Below are 6,225 nucleotides of genomic sequence, written 5' to 3'. Positions count from 1 at the left end.
CATCAACAACAAACTAGAATGGTCCAAACACACCAAGACATTCGTGAAGAGGGCATGACAAAACCTATTCCCCCTCAGGAGACTGAATAGATTTGGCATGGGTCCTCAGATGCTCATAAGGTTCTACAGCTGCACCATCGAGAGCATCCTGACTGGTTGCATCACTGCCTGGTACAGCAACTGCTCAGCCTTCGACCGCAAGGCATTACAGAGGGTAGTGCGTACGGCCAAGTACATAACGGGGGCAAAGCTGCCTGCCATCCAGGACTTCTATTCCAGGTGGTGTCAGAGGAAGGCCCTAAACATTATTGAAGACTCCAGTCACATAGACTGTTCTCTCTGCTACCGCATGGCAAGCGGTAAAGGAGCGCCAAGTCTAGGCCCAAGAGGCTTCTCAACTGTTTTTACCCCCAAGCCATAAGACTCCTGAACAGGTAATCAAATAGCTACCCGGAGTATTTGCATTGTGTGTCCCACCACCACCACCCCCCACACGCCAACCCCTCTTTTACGCTGCTGCTACTCTCTGTTTATCATCTATGCATAGTGACTTTAACTCTACCTACATGTACATATTACCTCAACTAGCCCGACTAACCGGTGCCCTGCACATTGACCTTGTACCAGTACCACCTGTATATAGCCTCACTACTGTTATTTTCACTGTCATTTTACTGTTTTCTTTGTAGTTCTTTACTTATCTATTGTTTACCTAATAGCTATTTTTTTACTTAAAAATTGCACTGTTGGTTAGGACTTGTAAGTAAGCGTTTCACTTTCAGGTTGTATTTGACGCATGTGACAAATAAACTTTGATTTGATCACTATGGCCCCATGTCAACTCATAATATCCCTATGGCCCTATGTTTACTCATAATATCACCATGGCCCCATGTCAACTCATAATATCACTATGGCCCTATGTCAACTCATAATATCACTATGGCCCTATGTCAACTCATAATATCACTATGGCCCTATGCCAACTCATTATATCACTATGGCCCTATGTCAACTCATAATATCACTATGGCCCTATGTCAACTATGTTTTGAAAAGACAACGTAGAAAATAAGGAAAATGTTCTATTCATTCACTGATAGAATCCAGGCGTGCCAATAAACCAGACTACCTAAAGACAGTACTGAACTTTCAAAATGAGCTTTCCTGAACTAAAATCCCAGTATGCATTTGCAGACTATTCCCTCCTGGTAACCATAGTGTGTGGTCATGGCAACATAGACATGTGCCAGTAGGTGGTACAGAGCCACTCTGTCATTCTCATGGTACACGTGTCACTTCCTCCTTGTCCCGTTAATCTGGTGGTCTAACAACCTCCAGCAGATGGAGGCCCAGCAGGAGGACATGGGGCAATGCCCTGGGCCTCTACCCCACACAGAGAACACTCTGCTGGGCTAAGAGGGGCCACAACACCGGGGGTAACCCATGGCCCGGCACATTTCTCTCCCACAGAGCAGACACACCTCTGGATGAAGACCTAAGCTAGAGGATGATTTATGAGAATAGCATATAATTAAATACAACAGTAATTCAATGTGTTTCTATGGAGAACGGTATGGACGGATATCCACGCATAGAAGTAGAATCACTAGAATGGACATACCCACCCACGTTCTATGGTGCAGTGTCACCGCTGAGGTTGAAACGTACACAGTGGGTTATGATGAGGATCCATCTGAATCAGACCAGCTGGAGCACCACTGAGTCTACATGTGATCACGACGCCAGCAGAGACAGTCACACAAACTACCAAGTTTAGTATTTCTTATGTACCTCTGCCTCTTTATCTAAGGGATTGCTGACTGAAAGCTGTGTGCCACATATACAGTTAGCTGTAAATACATAGGACCTATAGAGTCTAAGTTAGGCCCTATGTAAAGCGGAGACATGAACACCGTACCATATTGAAGCAATAAATTAAAGGAGTGATAAAGATGATCTGGGAGTGAATAAGGTGGTGTGTGTGTGTGTGTGTGTGTGTGTGTGTGTGTGTGTGTGTGTTCCATAATGATATTCAAAAGGAAACAGACCACCTGCTGAGCCAGGAGGAAGACTGTTCCTAAGCAACAGGAAACTCTTGTAAGATCCGTATAACATCTTGGGAAATTCGGACCGAATCGGGATGCAGACAGGAATAACAACAGACTACAGACACCTTTAACTAGGCCGAGTTATGAGGCTGCTCTCTGGGTAGCCAGTTTCCAGTCTTTTACATTTCCTTTGTGATATTTCAGAAACTATTGTCTGACTTGTGATTCTACTCTCTGGGTAAAAGTCTCCTCGTCTACTAGGAGTTGAAACTTTTTCTACTTTATAATTTACTTTCCTCCCATCTCAGATTTTTAGGATTTCTTCTGTGAATTCACTGAAATGTTTTAACCACATTTTAAATAGTAATGAAAACTACCAGCAATTATTTAAAAAATGTGATGAAACATCTGATGTAAGCACTGCCAAAGTAATTTGAACCATCTCCTACAGCACCATGAGACTCCTACAGCACCATGAGACTCCTACAGCACCATGAATCTCCTACAGCACAGCCCAATGAGTCTCCTACAGCACCATGAGACTGCTACAGCACCATGAGACTCCTACAGCACCATGAGACTCCTAAAGCACAGCCCAATGAGTCTCCTACAGCCCAATGAGTCTCCTACAGCACCATGAGACTGCTACAGCACCATGAGACTGCTACAGCACCATGAGACTGCTACAGCACCATGAGACTGCTACAGCACAAATGAAAGAAAGAAAACCGATGAGTCGTGGTGAGGGGAAACCGCAGCGGTGGGTAAGAGTCTGATGTGGCGTTATGTCGCGGTGTTGGGTGGGTAAGAGTCTGATGTGGCGTTATGTCGCGGTGTTGGGTGGGTAAGAGTCTGATGTGGCGTTATGTCGCGGTGTTGGGTGGGTAAGAATCTGATGTGGCGTTATGTCGCGGTGTTGGGTGGGTAAGAGTCTGATGTGGCGTTATGTTGCGGTGTTGGGTGGGTAAGAGTCTGATGTGGCGTTATGTCGCGGTGTTGGGTGGGTAAGAGTCTGATGTGGAGTTATGTCGCGATGTTGGGTGGGTAAGAGTCTGATGTGGCGTTTTGTCGCGGTGTTGGGTGGGTAAGAGTCTGATGTGGCGTTATGTCGCGGTGTTGGGTGGGTAAGAGTCTGATGTGGCGTTATGTCGCGGTGTTGGGTGGGTAAGAGTCTGATGTGGCGTTATGTCGCGGTGTTGGGTGGGTAAGAGTCTGATGTGGCGTTATGTCGCGGTGTTGGGTGGGTAAGAGTCTGATGTGGCGTTATGTCGCGGTGGTGGGTGGGTAAGAGTCTGATGTGGAGTTATGTCGCGGTGTTGGGTGGGTAAGAGTCTGATGTGGCGTTATGTCGCGGTGTTGGGTGGGTAAGAGTCTGATGTGGAGTTATGTCGCGATGTTGGGTGGGTAAGAGTCTGATGTGGCGTTTTGTCGCGGTGTTGGGTGGGTAAGAGTCTGATGTGGCGTTATGTCGCGGTGTTGGGTGGGTAAGAGTCTGATGTGGCGTTATGTCGCGGTGTTGGGTGGGTAAGAGTCTGATGTGGCGTTATGTCGCGGTGTTGGGTGGGTAAGAGTCTGATGTGGCGTTATGTCGCGGTGTTGGGTGGGTAAGAGTCTGATGTGGCGTTATGTCGCGGTGGTGGGTGGGTAAGAGTCTGATGTGGAGTTATGTCGCGGTGTTGGGTGGGTAAGAGTCTGATGTGGCGTTATGTCGCGGTGTTGGGTGGGTAAGAGTCTGATGTGGCGTTATGTCGCGGTGGTGGGTAAGAGTCTGATGTGGCATTATGTCGCGGTGTTGGGTGGGTAAGAGTCTGATGTGGAGTTATGTCGCGGTGTTGGGTGGGTAAGAGTCTGATGTGGCGTTATGTCGCGGTGTTGGGTAAGAGTCTGATGTGGAGTTATGTCGCGGTGTTGGGTGGGTAAGAGTCTGATGTGGCGTTATGTAGCGGTGTTGGGTGGGTAAGAGTCTGATGTGGCGTTATGTCGCGGTGGTGGGTGGGTAAGAGTCTGATGTGGCGTTATGTCGCGGTGTTGGGTGGGTAAGAGTCTGATGTGGCGTTATGTCGCGGTGTTGGGTGGGTAAGAGTCTGATGTGGCGTTATGTCGCGGTGTTGGGTGGATAAGAGTCTGATGTGGCGTTATGTCGCGGTGTTGGGTGGGTAAGAGTCTGATGTGGCGTTATGTCGCGGTGGTGGGTGGGTAAGAGTCTGATGTGGAGTTATGTCGCGGTGTTGGGTGGGTAAGAGTCTGATGTGGCGTTATGTCGCGGTGTTGGGTGGGTAAGAGTCTGATGTGGCGTTATGTCGCGGTGGTGGGTAAGAGTCTGATGTGGCATTATGTCGCGGTGTTGGGTGGGTAAGAGTCTGATGTGGAGTTATGTCGCGGTGTTGGGTGGGTAAGAGTCTGATGTGGCGTTATGTCGCGGTGTTGGGTAAGAGTCTGATGTGGAGTTATGTCGCGGTGTTGGGTGGGTAAGAGTCTGATGTGGCGTTATGTCGCGGTGTTGGGTGGGTAAGAGTCTGATGTGGCGTTATGTCGCGGTGTTGGGTGGGTAAGAGTCTGATGTGGCGTTATGTCGCGGTGTTGGGTGGGTAAGAGTCTGATGTGGAGTTATGTCGCGGTGTTGGGTGGGTAAGAGTCTGATGTGGCGTTTTGTCGCGGTGTTGGGTGGGTAAGAGTCTGATGTGGCGTTATGTCGCGGTGTTGGGTGGGTAAGAGTCTGATGTGGCGTTATGTCGCGGTGTTGGGTGGGTAAGAGTCTGATGTGGCGTTATGTCGCGGTGTTGGGTGGGTAAGAGTCTGATGTGGCGTTATGTCGCGGTGTTGGGTGGGTAAGAGTCTGACGTGGCGTTATGTCGCGGTGGTGGGTGGGTAAGAGTCTGATGTGGAGTTATGTCGCGGTGTTGGGTGGGTAAGAGTCTGATGTGGCGTTATGTCGCGGTGTTGGGTAAGAGTCTGATGTGGAGTTATGTCGCGGTGTTGGGTGGGTAAGAGTCTGATGTGGCGTTATGTCGCGGTGTTGGGTGGGTAAGAGTCTGATGTGGCGTTATGTCGCGGTGGTGGGTGGGTAAGAGTCTGATGTGGCGTTATGTCGCGGTGTTGGGTGGGTAAGAGTCTGATGTGGCGTTTTGTCGCGGTGTTGGGTGGGTAAGAGTCTGATGTGGCGTTATGTCGCGGTGTTGGGTGGGTAAGAGTCTGATGTGGCGTTATGTCGCGGTGTTGGGTGGGTAAGAGTCTGATGTGGCGTTATGTCGCGGTGTTGGGTGGGTAAGAGTCTGATGTGGCGTTATGTCGCGGTGTTGGGTGGGTAAGAGTCTGATGTGGCGTTATGTCGCGGTGGTGGGTGGGTAAGAGTCTGATGTGGAGTTATGTCGCGGTGTTGGGTGGGTAAGAGTCTGATGTGGCGTTATGTCGCGGTGTTGGGTGGGTAAGAGTCTGATGTGGCGTTATGTCGCGGTGGTGGGTAAGAGTCTGATGTGGCATTATGTCGCGGTGTTGGGTGGGTAAGAGTCTGATGTGGAGTTATGTCGCGGTGTTGGGTGGGTAAGAGTCTGATGTGGCGTTATGTCGCGGTGTTGGGTAAGAGTCTGATGTGGAGTTATGTCGCGGTGTTGGGTGGGTAAGAGTCTGATGTGGCGTTATGTCGCGGTGTTGGGTGGGTAAGAGTCTGATGTGGCGTTATGTCGCGGTGGTGGGTGGGTAAGAGTCTGATGTGGCGTTATGTCGCGGTGTTGGGTGGGTAAGAGTCTGATGTGGCGTTATGTCGCGGTGTTGGGTGGGTAAGAGTCTGATGTGGAGTTATGTCGCGGTGTTGGGTGGGTAAGAGTCTGATGTGGCGTTATGTCGCGGTGTTGGGTGGGTAAGAGTCTGATGTGGAGTTATGTCGCGGTGTTGGGTAAGAGTCTGATGTGGCGTTATGTCGCGGTGTTGGGTAAGAGTCTGATGTGGCGTTATGTCGCGGTGTTGGGTGGGTAAGAGTCTGATGTGGCGTTATGTCGCGGTGTTGGGTGGGTAAGAGTCTGATGTGGCGTTATGTCGCGGTGTTGGATGGGTAAGAGTCTGATGTGGCGTTATGTCGCGGTGTTGGGTGGGTAAGAGTCTGATGTGGCGTTATGTCGCGGTGTTGGGTGGGTAAGAGTCTGATGTGGAGTTATGTCGCGGTGTTGGGTGGGTAAGA

This window comes from Oncorhynchus clarkii, chromosome 8 (assembly GCF_045791955.1).
Source record: "Oncorhynchus clarkii lewisi isolate Uvic-CL-2024 chromosome 8, UVic_Ocla_1.0, whole genome shotgun sequence".
Lineage (NCBI taxonomy): Eukaryota > Metazoa > Chordata > Actinopteri > Salmoniformes > Salmonidae > Oncorhynchus > Oncorhynchus clarkii.
The sequence above is the reverse complement of the archived record's forward strand: the minus strand, read 5'-3'. Positions refer to the sequence as shown.